The sequence below is a fragment of the Canis lupus genome, chromosome 8 (genome assembly GCF_048164855.1).
Source record: "Canis lupus baileyi chromosome 8, mCanLup2.hap1, whole genome shotgun sequence".
Classification (NCBI taxonomy): domain Eukaryota; kingdom Metazoa; phylum Chordata; class Mammalia; order Carnivora; family Canidae; genus Canis; species Canis lupus.
Genome location: NC_132845.1, coordinates 4770587 through 4787722, shown reverse-complemented (window position 1 = coordinate 4787722; position 17136 = coordinate 4770587). Strand labels below are relative to the sequence as shown.

The 17136-nt window shown below is 34.1% G+C and overlaps 1 long non-coding RNA gene across 1 annotated transcript in view; it reads left to right on the top strand.

The window, feature by feature from the left end:
• Positions 1-14814, top strand: part of LOC140637514 (uncharacterized) — a 157440-nt gene extending 142626 nt beyond the window's left edge. The window contains exons 2-3 of the long non-coding RNA XR_012034607.1: positions 598-725; positions 14561-14814. This is a non-coding gene — a long non-coding RNA (uncharacterized lncRNA). The remainder of the gene's footprint in view (positions 1-597; positions 726-14560) is intronic.
• The last annotated feature ends 2322 nt before the right edge of the window (positions 14815-17136 follow it).

Sequence of the window (17136 nt, the reverse complement as noted above, 5' to 3'; positions counted from 1 at the left end):
GATTATATTTTCTGATAAATAAAAACATATTAAGGTTCAAATATATGAAACAATTTGCTAAAGTTCAAGCATCTAGAAAATGTCTGTGATGGGATTGTTTCAGAGACTAAAAAAAATTTACCAGATTGGAATAAAATTTTGAGCTATTATGTAATTTTCCTTCTCATAATTGTTTTTAACCCTGGGAAGAGTAGATATCCAAGGTTACTTACAGCTGTGGGCTGCTCCTCTCCCAGGGCCCATCAACTATGAAACTCTGTGCAGAGTATTTTTAGAGCTGCTCCTAGGCTTTTATTCTACAGATAAATGCTACCGCTCCTGGCTATGGAGTGTGTTGAGTATGGATAAACGAGAAAGAGTGAAAGAGAAAGTGAGGGAGTGTGGGGTAGGGTAAAGGACGACACAGAAGAGAAGTAGACTTTGGTTGTCTACCAAAGAGAAAATCTGTCCCCTGAACTGCAGAATTGTAATAAGTTATAGGACAGGGAACTTTTACCTTCAAGAGAGTGGTACCTTCTGTAGCCACTCAGCATGGATCATAAATATTTTAATCCATCCACAGTAATTCCATTTCTGTTTTTCAATTTTGTGATGCAGAGCCAAAAACCATCTCCGGGAATGAAGGACTTTTTCTCCCAGCTATCAAATGTGCTGCCAGTAGACACCCCTCAGCTATCAGCCCTCTTTGAGGATAGTTTTGGTTCAAGACAGACGTCTCCCCAAAGGTAAGGTGGTTTTCAAAGAGCAGCCTGTATCAATGCTTAAGGAGCTTGAATACGAGACAACCCAGAATCTTCACCCCAACGTGGGAAGCTCTGAAAAGGCTATCCCATTTCCAAAGCTTCCTATGGGTCAGAGGAAGCTTTCATGCTCCTGACTGAAGCCCAGCTTCGCCCTCTGTCCAATCCTGTTTCCCGTCACTGCCTTTTCATAGGTGTTGGTCTCAGGAGGACTCCCTAATGAAGGTCCTGCCTACCACTATCTAGCTCAGCACCTGCTCCCTGGGGGACTCCTCCTGCGACTGCTAGGGATTGCCTTAAATTAGGCAGGCAACGGAACCCGTTCAGTGAATGAGATACAAAGGACGAGACACTAGAAAAAGAGAGAACGGTATCCTTCACTATGGAAAAGTTTACACCTTTGGAGTAACCCCAGTAGTTTAGTTTTTGCTTTTGGTTCTCTTGCTTGAGGAGACCTATCTGGAAAAATGTTGCTAAAGTTGATGTCCAGGAGATTATGGCCTATGGCTTTATGGTTTCAGGTCTTAATCTCTTTTGAGTTTACTTCTGTACATATTATAAGCAAGTAGTCCGGTTTCATTCTTTTGCGGAGAGCTGTCTAGTACTTCCAGCAATATTTGTTGAAGGGAATGCCTTTCTCCCATTATATAGTCTTCTTTTGTTGTAAATTGACCATAAAAGTGTATCTTTATTTCTGGGCTCTCTATCTGTTCCACTGATCTACTTGTTTATTTCTGTGCCAGTGCTATACTCTGTGTTGATTATCATACCTTTAGTACGTCTTGAAGTTTGGGATTGTGATACCTCTTGTTTTCTTTCTCCAGTTGCTTTGGCTAGGGGCACCTGGGTAGCTCAGTTGGCCAAGCATCTAACTCTTGGTTTTGGCTTAGGTCATGATCTCAGCATCCTGGGATCAGCCCTGGATCAGGTTCTACACTCATTGAAGAGCCTACTTGTCCCTCTCCCTCTGCTCCCCCCTGTACCCTCGCCCTCTCTGTCTCTTTCTCTCTGTCTCTCATAAATAAATTTTAAAAACTTAAAAAAGGGACACTGGGGTGACTCAGCAGTTAAGTGTCTGTCTTTGGCGGGCGTGATACTGGAGTCTTGGGATCGAGTCCTGCATTGGGCTCCCTGCATGCAGTCTGCTTCTCCCTTAGCCTGTGTCTCTGCCTCTCTCTGTGTCTCTCAGAATAAATAAATAAAATCTTTAAAAAATACTTTTAAACTTTAAAAAATGCTTTGTATGTGAGGTCTTATATTTATTTATATGACTGAGAGAAAGCACAAGCAGGGGGAGCAGCAGGCAGAGGGAGAAACAGGCTCCCCACTGAGCAGGGAGCTCAATGTGGGGCTTGCTCCCAGGACCCTGGGATCACTTCCAGAGCTGAAGGCAGGTGCTTAACTGACTGGGCCACCCAGGTGCCTTATTTGATGTCCTTTGCTGTCCTACACATACAACTTTAAGGATTATTATAGTTCTGTGAAAAATGCTATTAGTATTTTTTTTAAGATTTCATTTATTTTTAGAGTGCATGTGAGTGGGGGGGAGGGACAGAGGAAGAAGAAGAGAATCTCAAGCAGACTCTGCACTGAGTACAGTGCCTGACATGGGGCTTGACCTAATGACCCTGAGATCATGACCTAAGCCAAAATCAAGGGTTGGATGCCTACACAGGCACCCCCAAAAAATGTTCTCAGTATTTTAATAGGAATTGCATTGAATCTGTAGATTACTTTAGGTAGTATGGTCATTTTAAGAATATTCCTTCTTCCAATCCATGACCATGCTATATTTTTCCATTTCTTATGAGTCATCTTCAATTTTTTTCATCCTCATTTTATAGTGATCAAATCATCTTTCACTTTGTTATGTTTATTCCTACCTATTTTATTCTTTGTGGTGCAATTATAAATAGGACTGTTTTCTTAATTTCTGTCTCTACTGCCTCCTTAGTGTATAGAAATACAAGATATTTCTCCTTCTTAATTTTGTATCCTGCAACTTTACTGAATTTATTTATTCTAAAGTTTTTTGGTGAAGTCTTCAGGGTTTTCTGTATATAGTGTATCATCTGCAAATAGTGAGGGTTTTACTTCTTCCTTACCAATTTGGATGCCTTTGTTTCTTTTTGTCTGATTACTGAGGCCAGGACTTCCAGTACTATGTTGAGTGAAAGTGGTGAGAGTGGACATCCTTGTTTTTGTCCTGATGTTAGAGGAATAGCTCTCACTTTTCCACCATTGAGTATGATGTTAGTTGTGGGTTTGTCAAATATGTATGGCCTTTATTATGTTGAAGCACATTCCTTGCAAAACCATTTTGTTGAGAGTTTTTTATCATAAATGGAAATTAAATTTTGTCAAATGCTTTCCATCTATTGAGATGATCCTGAACTTTATCCTTCATTTTGTTAATGTGATCTATCACACTGATTTGCAAATATTGAGTCAGCTTTGCTTCCCTGGGGTAAATCTCACTTGATCATGGTGAATGATCCTTTTAATGTATTGTTGAATGTGGTTTGCTAACATTTTGTTGAGAATTTTTGCATCTATGTTTATTAGGAATTTAGCTTGTAGTTAGGGTTTTTTTGTTTCTTTTTTAGTGTCTTTGTCTAGTTTATGTATCACAGTAATGGTGGACTTGTAGAGTATATTTGAAAGCTTTCCCTCTTCTAGTTTTGGATGTTTGAAAAGAATAATTATTAACTCTTCTTGCAAAGTTTTGTGAAACCATATAGTCCTCGACTTTTGTTTATTGGAAGTTTTTTTTTTGAATATCAATTCAATTTTGTTACTAGTAATTTGAATGTTAAAACTTTATTTCTTCCTGATTCAGTTTTAGAATTGTATGCATCTAAGAATTAATTCACTTCTATGTTCAATTGGGTGGCATATTATTTTTTATAGTAGTATTTTATATCCTCTGTATTTCTGTGGTGTATTGTTATCTCTCTTCTTTATATCTGATTTTATTCATTTGGTTCTTCTATCACTCTTTTTTTCTTGATGAGTTTGGTTAAAGATTTATCAATTTTGTTCATTATTCCCCCAAAGAATTAGTTATTGATTTCATTGATTATTTTTTCTTTTCTATTTGATTAGAACATAAATAAATGAAGCTTCTCAAGCTTTGGACTTTGTTCTGTTTTTACTTTTTTTAAAAGTGTCAAGCTAGATTGTTGTGTTTTTTTGTGTGTTTTTTTGTTTGTTTGTTTGTTTCTGTTTGTTGAGGTTGCCTGTACAGCTATAAATTTCCATCTTAGAACTGCTTTCATTGGGTCCCAAAGATTTTGGATTATTATTTTTTTTTCACTTTCATTTGTTTCCATGTATTCTTTTAGATTTCCTCTTTGATTTCTTCCTTGACCCATTGGTTTTTTAGTAACATGTTGTTTAGCTTCTGTGTGTTTGTTTTTATCTAGTTTCCCCTTGTAATTAATATCTAATTTAATAGCATTGTGCTTGGAAATGATGCTTGATGATTTCCACCTTAAATTTATTGAAACTTGCTTTGTGGCCTGACATGTCTTTTTGTGAGTTCCCTTAACTATTTTTTTAGATATAAAAGTTGATCTATCTTTATTGCATGTTTGCTTTTACTCATGAAATTATTTCCTTTGATAATTTTCTCACTTCTGTTTATGGCCTCTTGTTTTCTACAGAAAGACTTCTTTTTAACATTTCTTATTAGGCTAGTTTAGTGGTGATTAACTCAGTTAATTCTTGTTCGTCTTATCTCTCCTTCAATTCTGAATAACTTCACCAAATAAAGTATTATTGATTGCAAGGGTTTTGTTTGTTTGGTTTTGTTTTTCCCCCTCTAGCACTTTGAATGGTGCATGCCACTTTCTTCTGATCTACCATGTTTTTGTTGGAAAATCAGCTAATAGCATAGGGATTTCCCTTGTATAAAACTAGCTGCTTCCCATTTGCTGTTTTTAAAATTCTCTCTTTATCATTTTAATTATTATGCTGTGTGATGTGGATCTTCTTGGGTCCATCTTATTTGGAACTTTCTGTGCTTCCTCAACCTGGATGTCTGTTTCCTTCCCCAGGTTAGGGAAGTTTTCAGCTATTGTTTCTTCAAATGTATTTTCTGTCTCTCTTGCTCTCTTCCTTTTCTGACACCCCTATAATGTCAATGTTTGTTCTGATATTATCTAAAAGATCTCTTATCTTCTTTTTTTATTATTCTTTGTTCTTTTCAGCTTGGGTACTTTCAATTATCCTGACTTCCAGGTATCCTTCTCTCTATATATTCTATTGATTGTGTTTCCCTGGAGAATCTTTATACAGTCTTCCTTTTGAAACCATCAATGTTATGTTCATTGTATTCTTTATTTTAGTCAATATATATAGTTCTCTCTTGGGTTTGTGATTTTAAGTGCATTGTTCTGCCATTTAAGAGGATACATAAAATCAAAGGGAGAATGCATAGAACCTGATTTTTTTTTTGGTAACTTATCATAAATGGATAGAGGTCAAGCCTGCATGATTTTAACTTATGGATTAAAAATGGTAAAACAGGACAGAAAACTCATAAATAGATCCACACATAATTGGTTAATTTATTTTCAATATAACTGGTCATGTAATTCCATGAGAGAAATCTTTTCATCATATGTTGGAAAATTTGCACATAAAATGTCAAAAGGTAATAATGAACCTTAATTTTTACTTCAAATCGTATGTAACATAACTAAGTGAAAATGGATGATAGTTAAGAATGAAAACACTAAAACTATAAAATATTAAGAATAATTCATATGTTAAATGTTTATGACTTTGAGTTAGGCAATTTATTAGAATAAAACACAAAACACTGAATTAGAAAAAATAGATTGGAAGAACACCATCAAAAAACATTTTACTCTTTAAAAGAGAACTTTGCTAATGAAGAAAATAAGCTATACACCTTAGTTTGCAAAAAATGTCTGGTAAAGGATTTGTTTCCCCCAGAATATATAAAGAATCATTACAAGTCAGTAAGAAGACAAGACACTCAGTAATAGCAAGTAAGAATGAAATTGAACAAAAACTTCTTCAAATAAGATATGGAGCTAATAAATTACAACATAAATAGATGCTCAGTACCATAAATCATTAAAGAAATGCAAATGAACACAACAGTGCAATGTCCCTACATCCCTTTTAGAATGATTTTAAATTAAAAAGATTGAAGATACTAAAATGCTGTTGAGGATGTGGAATAATTGGAACTCTCACCCATTTCTAGTAGCAATGTAAATGACATAGCAACTTTGGAAAACAATTTGGAAGTTTCTTAAAGTTAAATATAGAATTTACCATTCAGCCCACCGTGTCCACTTTTGGTTTTTATCCAAAAAGGGAAAACCTCTGTATATAGAAACACTTCTGTATAATGCTCACAGTAGCTTTATTCATTAGAACCAAAACTGAAAGCAATTCAAATGAATATCAATGAGACATTTGATAAATAATATTCATTCATCTGAAAATCATTATGTTAAAGCTATAGCTACACATTGTATAATTCTGCTTATATGATTCTATAGAAAAATCAAAAGACAATAACACAAAATGCTAGGGGCAAGAAACAAATGAATGGTTACCAGGGACTATGGGGATGGAGACAATACAGACCATATTAAGAGACAAAAGTTAGCTTGGAAGGTGATCAAAATATTTTGTGTTTATATCACATTAAACTCATAACTGGGTATATTTGTCAAAACTCCCTGAGCTGTATATTTTAAGATCATACTCATCATAATGCATATTTATATATAATTTTAAAATTATGTATTTTCCATAAATCATCAATTGATTTTATAATATCTCTAATTAGTAACAAGTACCCAATATTTTTCTTATGAATCAAGGAAAGATTATGGATTTTTTTTCTTAAATTCTTTTGTTGAAAGAAAATTATATAAGTTAATCAATCAATCTTAAATAATGACTTCTTATAGAGCCATTGTATTTTGTGTTTTTAAAACCTATTTCTACTGAAAAATTCAGGAGTGTGGGAAGGTAAGAACAATGTATTATATAAATTTTGCATTGGCAATAAATATGAAGTTTAGTTTTTCAGATTAAATATGCACATGAGATATATCTGATTGTAGGCCTATGCATTCCTAGAGACTTAGTAGGAAGCCCCTGTACCTGGCAAAGGAATAAAGTACACTTCAATATCAGTCTGACTCGACAGAATTTTCAGAATGCAAGTCTAAAACTCTGTGTTAATTTCCTAATTAACTGGAAACTACCTATTACAGAATTTCTGTGATAAAGACAGTCAAAGCATAATGAGCAAAACAGAAATACTCATATTGTTAAAATTCAAGAAATTGCAATGCTCAATGGAAAAAAAATTAAAATGCTAAATAAATATAAAGAAACATTTTGGAAGATATAAACTGTTTTTATTTTGAATTTGCAACTCATTTTGTCTGCATCAATTCTCTAAAACATATGCAACTATTTACCTCCTCCACAAATACTTACATTGCCATATGGACAATTTTTAATGCAGTTTCTAGACCATTGGAAAGGACTGGTCCTACTAAAGATGATTGTGTTGCAAAGTCCCTAGGTTTAAATTTAATCAGAGAAGAGTTTTTACTTATAGAATTCTTGTTCCATTTATAAAAAACAAAGTTGCTTTACAAAATAATCTAAAAACTTGGAATACTGGATAAAAATGTATCAAATAAAGAGTACTTACAAAATACCTTCAGAGTTTCGATAAACATGTCTACTATCTCATATTTGATAATGCAGGGTAAATAATACCATCTTAAAATTAAGACTGGGATTAAAAGGGAGGACACTTGGGAAGTTGAGGAGCCTGAAGAATATGATAAAACCATATTTTAAAATACTTCTTGTTTTACTCAAAATTAGTTTGGAATCCTCATCAGTATAGTCAGAGGAAAAAAAATTATTCTGCCTATAGCTCTGAGATTAAAAAGAGATCTGCTGAAGAAGAAATAATGAATTTATCCTCTACATTCATTTTGTGGTACAGAAGACACATTACTCTACATTATGCTTATATTAGACTTAAATAAATTTCATTATGAAAACAAGATTAGAAGAGAGCTTTGTAATTTAAAAACATACATTACTTATATGAATTTTTATAATAAAACACTTTCAGGATGATAATGTTTCTATGCTTTTAGATAATTAAATATCAAAGTGCATAGAAGTAGTTTTTAGTCTGATTTTGTAAGTTTAAATCAAGCAGATTTGGAATTCAATCCCCAAAACATCTGTAATTTATTCTGTTTACAATACTTGGAACTGATTGCCTCTATTTGGAGTTGGTGTGCAAATGTTTGTTAAATGTGAAAATGAAAATGACAAGTGTGCAGCTTGGAGTAGTGAGCGCTCTGATTTCACATTAACTGGTAAGGTGTACCCTTATCAAATCAAAGACCATCAGAAAAAGATTAAAAGAAATACAATTCCTACTGGATTAATTTTTCACTCAGTCATAATGAAACAATTCATTTATTTAAATGTAGTAGTTCTACCGCAATCTTTTTTTTTTTTTTTGCCAACCACTATGATAATGTATAACTTCATAAAGCAAAAATCACGTGAGTCAAACCAACATGGGTATTCCTCTTCCTGCACATGACTGCCCATTACTCTTTGAATGCAGAATTACTTTGACATAAATATAGTAAACCTTCTCTTCATTTTTCTTATAGCCCTCCAGAGTAAAACTAATGCATCCTGCTAGATCCAATTTAATACCAAAGCGGAATTATTTCTTGCTTAAAAATGCTACCTTAAATCCTGTGAGCCTATCAATTTCTTAAGTAATTCCTTGGAGTAATTTTCTATTAAAACTATTAGTTAATATAGATAGAAAACTAAGAGGTAATTTAAAAAATGTTTTTGCAGAACTCTAGACTATTGAGAAGTTATGTCAGGGGAAAAAAAAAAGATGTGGTTAAATATGGTATCCTCCTGACTATTCACCAGAAGCTTCATAATAATTTGATTAACTTTAAGGGTTTCTGAGTCATGAAAAGGACTATGTAAATGTATAGACACATAGAAAAATCTGTTTTAAAAGATAACTTATTTACAAATAGAAATTTATAAATCTAATATAGAGGAAAATGCCCATGTGTTTTTTTTTCTGTGATGGGCTAAGCAGTATAATTTATCTTTATAATCCTAGTGATGGGCTAAACAGTATAATTTATATTTATTTGTATAGTTATATTAGATTTCCTTATTTGAAAATGTTTTGGCAGAAAATCAGATTACATTTCAGTCAAACTTACACATACATGTAGTCTAAAACAACTGTTTAATATTCTTATTCTGACAAGATTAAATAAGTCTACTATAGCCTATCTTTCCTACTGATCACAACTAAAAATTTTGAAAAAAATACAAAAAGCAGGGGATTCTGAAAAGATGATGGAATAGAAGGCACCAGGAATCTGTTTTTCCATCTAAACCATTACACTGCCAGAATCTGCCTCTAGGAACTATTTGGTAACTCTGGGATCTACTGAAGGCTTCTGCTTTACAGGGGGAGGCATGGAAGGTGAGTTCTCTCCATATTAGCTCTTAGCCTAGGGGTAGCTACCCTTCTCCAACCTACGGTGCTATAGCAGGCAGCGGGGCACTTGGTCTCCAACAGCTAACACACAGCATGCAGTAACAAGAGTTGGTTAAAAATAAAAATAAAAAATTAAGAATTTATATTCCAAACATCTGAGATCAGAGCTTTGATTTCTGTTTCTGATCACAAAGATGCAAACGAGGCATCAGTGGCCAGGGGTGCACCCTTCCCTCCACTGTTGCAAGCCTCTCTCTCTGGCTAAAATAATTTTCACATCATTTAAAGGGCTTAGTGCCCTTGATCCCCATTCCCTATATTTTTTTCTATTTTTTTTATTTTGAGGGGAGCCAGGCATTAAAGATTAGGATATTTAAAAGGAATTGCATAAATAAGGAAAATTAGAAAGTAACCATGCATGTCCAGGGAGAGGGGTGGGCTTAGAAGAGACCTAAGAATGCCTTATATTTATGTTTATACCTCAGCTGATCCTTAGTACAGAGATAGCCTACAAAATGTAAAAACAGTAACAAAAATATTGCAAGCCCCATTGAAGGGAAAGAACGTGATTTTGAGAGTTAACACATTTTAGATACAAATTCTAGTTTTCAACAAATTTTACGGTATCCAAAGAAATAGGAAAATATGGACTATTCAAAGGAATAAAAAACAAAACTGTCCCTGAAAAAGATTTAATGAGATCTATAATACAAAGATTTTAAAGTAACTGCCCTAAAAATGCTCAACGAGTTAAATGAAGATTAATTTTTTAAAAACCTAAAATTTAAAATTAAATTTTTTGCAAAATTAAAGTTTGCAAAAAGCAACAAAATTATCTTTAAAAAATGGAAATATCAAAAAAAAAGAGAACCTGAAAACAAAAATTCTAGGCCTGAAAAATGTAATAACTGAAATAAAAAAAAAATCACTGAGATTTCAAAGACCAATTGTCCATGGAGAAGAAATAATTATGGCACTTGAATGTAGAACAATGAAAATTATTTAGTATAAGAAACCAAAAAAGATTGAAAAGTAACTGGAGCCTAAGGAGTTTGTTGGGACAACATCAAATGGTTAAATATGCATTGCAGGAGTCCCAAAAGGAAAAGAGCAAAAGGTGCCAACAAAATATTTGAAGAAATAGTGGCTGAAAACATCCTAGTTTTGATGGAAGACATGAATATAAATATCAGAGAAACTCAGCAAACCTAAATGGGATAACTCAAAGAGATCCAAACCTAGACATGTTAATTGAACTTGAGAAATTCAGATAAAATCTTGCAAATAGCAAGAGAAAAGTGACTCATCACATCTAAGGAGTCTTCAAAAGATTATCAGCATATTTCTTATTGAAAACATTGGAAGCCAGACAGCAATGAACCAGTATATTCAAAATGTTAAAAGGGAAAAAAAAAATGTTAACCAAAAATCCTGTGTCCAACAAAAATGTCCATTAAAAGGGAGAACATAAAATTCTGATAAATAGAAGGTGAGAGTTGGTTACCACTAGATTTTCTATATAAAAAAATGCTCAAAAGAGTCCTGTTGGGTAAAATGAGAGGACACTAGACCATAACTTGAAGTCATTTAAAGAAATGTCTCAAAAATTGAAACATACACGAAATGAAGTCCATAAAAGACATAAAATAGTAATATTGCAATATTACTTTTTAACCATTTTGTATATAATTTCAGGGACTAATTCAGTTAAATATTGATACAATATTTGGTATAACTTTGATTTATAACTAAGTCATTTCCTACATAATTTGAAAGAATATTTTTAAAAATACTACCTTGTTTTAGGACACTCAATATCTAAAGACATAATTTTGTGATATCAACAGTTATTGGATACAGTTTTAAATGAGTAGTGGTTTTGTATGTTATTGAAGTTAAGATGATAATAAATCAGTGTATTATAACTTTAGAATATTAACAGTAGTCTTCAGGAAAATCTCCCCAAATAGTTGTAGAATATACACACAAGGAAATTAGGAAGTATTTAAACATTTCACTATAAAAAGTCAAGCACAAAATACTGTAATATAGGAAGTTAGGGACACAGAGTATAAGGCGCATACAGAAAATGAATAGCAAAATGGCATAAGTTCCCTTTTATTGGTGATTGGGGAGTTTAATCCATTTATATTTAAAGCAATCAAAAGACAGAGGTTGGCAAAATGGATAAAAACATGATCCAATTGTAGGTTATATACAGGAGACTTACTTTAGATCCAAAACAGATAGATTACAAGTGAGAGGATAGAAAATGTTATTCTATGCCAATAGTAGCCAAGAGAGATCAGGAATGGCTATACTAAAGAGTCAAGGACAATAGATAGTAATAAAAGGTTTAACACGGCCTGAAGATTTAATAATTATAAACATTTATATAATAACAGATCAAAACACATCTAGCTAAAATTGACAGAATTTAAGGGAAAAGTAGACAATGTTACAGAAATCATCCAAGACTTTGATAACACACTCTGAATAATCTATATAAACAGAAGATAAGGAAACAGAAGAATTAATACAACAAATCAATTAGATCTAGTAGACAAGTACAGAACACTCTCCATTGTAACAAAAGCACACATTCTTCTCAGGTGCACGAGACATTTTCCAGGGTAGACTATCTGTTGGGCTGTAGATTAACTCTGAAGATCTAAAAAGATATAATACAGAATATCTTCCCAGTTATAATGGGATACAGTTAGAAATCAATACTAGAAAACGGTAAAATCCGAAAATTAGAGAAAACTACATGTACTCTTATATGATCAGTGAGTAAAAGAAAAATCAGAAGGGAAATTAGAAAATACAAGGAGGTAAATGAAAATGAAAGCCCAACACAAAATTTATGAAGCATAGTGAACAAAGTAGTAAGAGGGAAATTTATGGCTATAAATGCTTATAATAAAAATGAAAAATCTTGGATGCCTGGCTGGCTGAGAGTCTGCCTTCAGCCCAGGGTGTGATCCTGGAGACCTGGGATCGAGTCCCACATCGGACTCCCTGTGTGGAGCCTGCTTCTACCTCTGCCTGTGTCTCTGCCCCCCGCCTCCCTCCCTTTCTCATGAATAAATAAAATCTTTAAAAAAAATCTCAAATCAACATCTAACTGTACAAACTAAAGAACTAAGAAAAGAAGTAGAAACTAAGCCCAAAGGTAGTAGAAGGGATATAATAAAGATCAGGGCAGAGATAAACTAGAGAATTAAAAAAATCAAAACTAAAACTTGATTCTTGAAAAGATAACATGTTAAACTTTTGTTACATGGACTAAGATTCAAAGTAAAAACACATGGAAGTGAGGCCATTACTACTGATTATGTAGAAATAAGGATTACAAGAGAGTACTAGGAGTGCTATCCAACATGTTGTATAACTTTCAGAAAATGAACAAGCTTGTGAAAGGACAAACCTGCCAAGGCTAGATCATAGAAAAACTAGAAAAAAAAATCTGGATCTCTGACTGGTTGATCTATAACTACATCTATAATTAGAAGTATTGAATCAGTAATCAAAAATCTCCCAATGAAAAACAGCCTGGACGTGATTGCTTAATTGGTAAATTCTACCAAACATTTAAAAGAAATAACACTAATCCTTCTCAAACTTTTCCAAAATACTTACGAGGGGGAAACACTTCTCATTTCATTACATGAGGCCTGCAGTATTCTGATAACAAAGCCAAACCAAGGCACTATAAGAAAAGAATACTATAGACCAATATCCCTTATGAATATTGTTGTGAAATTCCTCAATAGAATTCCAACAAATTCAGTAGCATGTTAAAAGAATTAAACACCAAAACCAAGTTGGATTTATTCCTGGGAAGCAAGAGTGGTTCAGTATACAAATATTAGTGTCATACACTAGATTTCAAAATGAAGGAGGGGGAAAACAAGGATTATCTCAATTGGAGAACATGCTTTCATAATAAAACATTCCAACAAACTAGGCATAGAAGGAAACTGCCTTAACATAATGAAAATCCTATAGGACGCCCACAGTAAACATCACAGTAAATAGTAAAAAACAAAACAAAACAAAAAACCTTTTTCTTGAAGGTTGGGAATAAGGTAAGGATGCCTACTTTCACCACTTTTAGTCAACATAGTTTAGCCAGAGAAATCAGCCAAGAAAATTAAATGAAAGGCATCCAAAATGGAAAGGAAGTAAAATTGTCTCTGTGGGGAGTTTATATAATCTTATGTGTTTAAAACTTTGTTACCTACTCCCTCACACACAAATGGTTAAAGCTAAAAGTTGAATTCAGTAAAATAGCAGGATCGAAAGTCAACAGATAACCGGTAGTTGCATTTCTCTACACTAACAATAACCAATCTGAAACGGAAATTAAGAAAGCAATTCCATTTACAATAGCATCAAAAAGAATAAAATACTTATGAATTAACCAGTTTTGTATAATGCAAAACATTACTGAAAGTAGACCTAAATAAATGAAACACATGGTATACATGTGAATAAGAATTTTTTATATTTTTTTTATTTATTTATGATAGTCACACACACACACACACAGAGAGGAGAGAGAGAGAGAAGCAGGCTCCATGCACCGGGAGCCCGACGTGGGATTCGATCCCGGATCTCCAGGATCGTGCCCTGGGCCAAAGGCAGGCGCCAAACCGCTGCGCCACCCAGGGATCCCATGAATAAGAATTCTTAATTGCTAAGATGTTAGTATGATACATGATACATAGATGTAATGTAACTTACCAGAATCCCAGTGATGTTTTTGTAGGAATAGAAAATCCCATTGAAAAATTCATATGTCCTCTCAGGGCAGCCTAAATAAATAGTTGAAATAATATTTTTAAAAACCTGGAGGACTCCTATTTCCTGATTTCAAAAGTTACTACGAAGCTACAGTAATCAAAATAATGCAATAGTGGCATAAAGACATATGTAGACCAACAGGATAGAAGAACTAGAAATAAACCCTACATACGTGGTCAAATGATTTTCAACAAAGGTACCAATGCCAATCAATCGAGGAAAAGATGGTCTTTTTAATTCTTTATTTAAATTCAGTTTAGTAGTATTATTGGTATTATTAGTTTCCAAGGTAGAATTCAGTGATTCATCAGTTGCACATAACACTCAGTGTTTGCTATATCAAGTGACCTCCTTAATGCCCATCACTAAGTTACTCCTTCCCCCACCCCCCTTTCCCTCCAGCAACCTTCAGTTTTGTTTTTTTTTTTCCTAGAGTTCAATAGAAAAGATGGACTTCTCAACCAATGAAGCTAAAAAAACTGAATATTCGTATGCAAAAGAAGGAGTTTGGATTCTGACCTAGCACCATATATAAAAATTAACTCAAAATAGATCAAAGACCTAAATGTAAGAGCTGACAATGGGGGATCCCTGGGTGGCTTAGCGGTTTAGTGCCTGCCTTCAGCACAGGGTGTGGTCCTGGAGTCCCGGGATCAAATCCCACATCAGACTCCCTGTATGGAGCCTCCTTCTCTCACTGCCTGTGTCTCTGTCTCTGTCTGTCTGTCTCTCTGTTTCTCATGAATAAATAAAATCTTTAAAAAAAAACTAATAAAATGAAAGTCCTAAACATAGTGGAAGAGTTTCATGACATTAGGAATTTATTTCTTGGATATATCACTAAAAGCATAGGTAACAAGAGAAAGGGAAAACTGAAATTTATAAAATTTCAATTAGAAGTTACTATCATTTGGGTAATATAAAAAAATAGTGAAAGGGAATAAAGGGGAAAGGAGAAAAAAATGAGTGGGAAATATCAGAAAGGGAGACAGAACATGAGAGACTCCTAACTCTGAGAAACAAGGGGTGGTGGAAGGGGAGTTGGGCAGGAGGTGGGGGTGACTGGGTGATGGGCACTGAGGGGGGCACTTGATGGGATGAGCACTGGGTGTTATGCTATATGTTTGCAAGTCGAACACCAATAAAAAAGAAAGTTACTATCAACAGAATAAAAAGGCATTCCACAGAATATTTGAGATCATATATCTGATATATTTATCCAGAATATATAAAGAACTGCTAAAACTGAACAAGAAGAAAACAAATAACCTGATTAAAAAGTGAACAAAGAGCTGGAGTAGACATTTTTTCCAAAGAAGATAAGCAAATGGCCAACGACCACCAGAAAATGTATTAAATATGATTAATTCCTAGGGAAACGCAAATCCATACTATGAGATACCACCTCACATCCATTAGGATGGCTAACATAAAACAGAAAATAACAGGTATTGGTGAGGTCCTCCATAGAAACATGCAGCTCTTTATTTATTTTTTTTATTTTTTTATTGGAGTTCAATTTGCCAGCATATAGCATAACACCCAGTGCTCATCCTGCCAAGTGCCCCCCTCAGTGCCCATCACCCAGTCACCCCAACCCCCTGCCCACCTCCCTTTCCACTACCCCTTGTTCATTTCCCAGACTGCTTTGTCACCTCACTGACATTTTCATTCATTTTCTCTCCTTTCCCTTTATTCCCTTTCACTATTATTTATATTCCCCAAATGAATGAGAACATACACTGTTTGTCCTTCTCCGATTGACTTCCTTCACTCAGCATAATACCCTCCAGTTCCATCCACGTCGAAGCAAATGGCGGGTATTTGTCGTATCTAATGGCTGGGGAATATTCCAATGTATACATAGACCACATCTTCTTTATCCATTCATCTTTTGATGGACACCGAGGCTCCTTCCACAGTCTGGCTATTGTGGACATTGCAAAACACGCAGCTCTTTAACGTCTGTTCAACCTTCTGGAATCCTTGTGCATTGTTAGTGGTAATGTGAAATTATATAGCTGCTATGGAAAACAGTATAGCAGTTCTTACAAAAATTAAAAATAATATCACCATATGATCTAGCAATTCTGCTTCTGGGTATATTACCTAAAACTATTGAAAGTGTCTCAAAGAGATGTTTATACACTCAATATTCATAGCAACATTATTCACAATAGCTGAAATGCAGAAACAACCCACGTGTCTATCAATAGATGAATGGATAAAAGGAATATGGCTTATACAAACGATGGAATACTACTCAGTCTTATAAAGAAATTCTGATATATGTCATAAATTGGATGTGCATTGAGGATATTATTTCAAGTGAAGTAATCTAGTCACAAAAACACAAATACTGTGTGATTCCACTTTTCTGAGGTACTTAGAAGGTCAAAATCCTAGAGACAGGAATGGTGGTTTCCATGTTATGGGTATTGGAGGGAATAGAAAGTAATTATTTAATGGATATAGAGTTTTAGTTTTATGAGATGAAAAAGGTTGGACATAGATGGTGGTGATTGCACAATATATTAAATATATTTAATACTTAAGATTATTATGATGGTAAATTTTATGTTATGTGTATTTTACCACAATAAAAAAAGAGCAATTACCTGAGGACTCTTAAAAGTAATTGAAAACATGTGAAGTGTGAAGGGTTTTCAAAACTTGGAAAAGCAATGATCACAAAATTAAATTTCCTTTTTCTCTTGTGGCTTTGCCTCAAAACCTGCCCCCACTCACGTTGCTTCTTGGTAAAGTAGCAGTGTGTGGGTAAACTTTAACACAAATAAACAAGAAAAGAAAAAAAATGGCCCCTATAGAGAAGGGACTGTGGAGGAATTCCCAGGGAAAGTGCTGAAAAGGAGATCTTTTAATTCTGTATATAAGGGACCCCTGGGTGGCCCAGTGGTTGAGCATCGGCCTTTGCTTAGGGCCTGATCCCAGGTCCGAATCCAGTCCCACATTGGGCTCCCCACAGGGAGCTTGCTTCTCCCCCTGCCT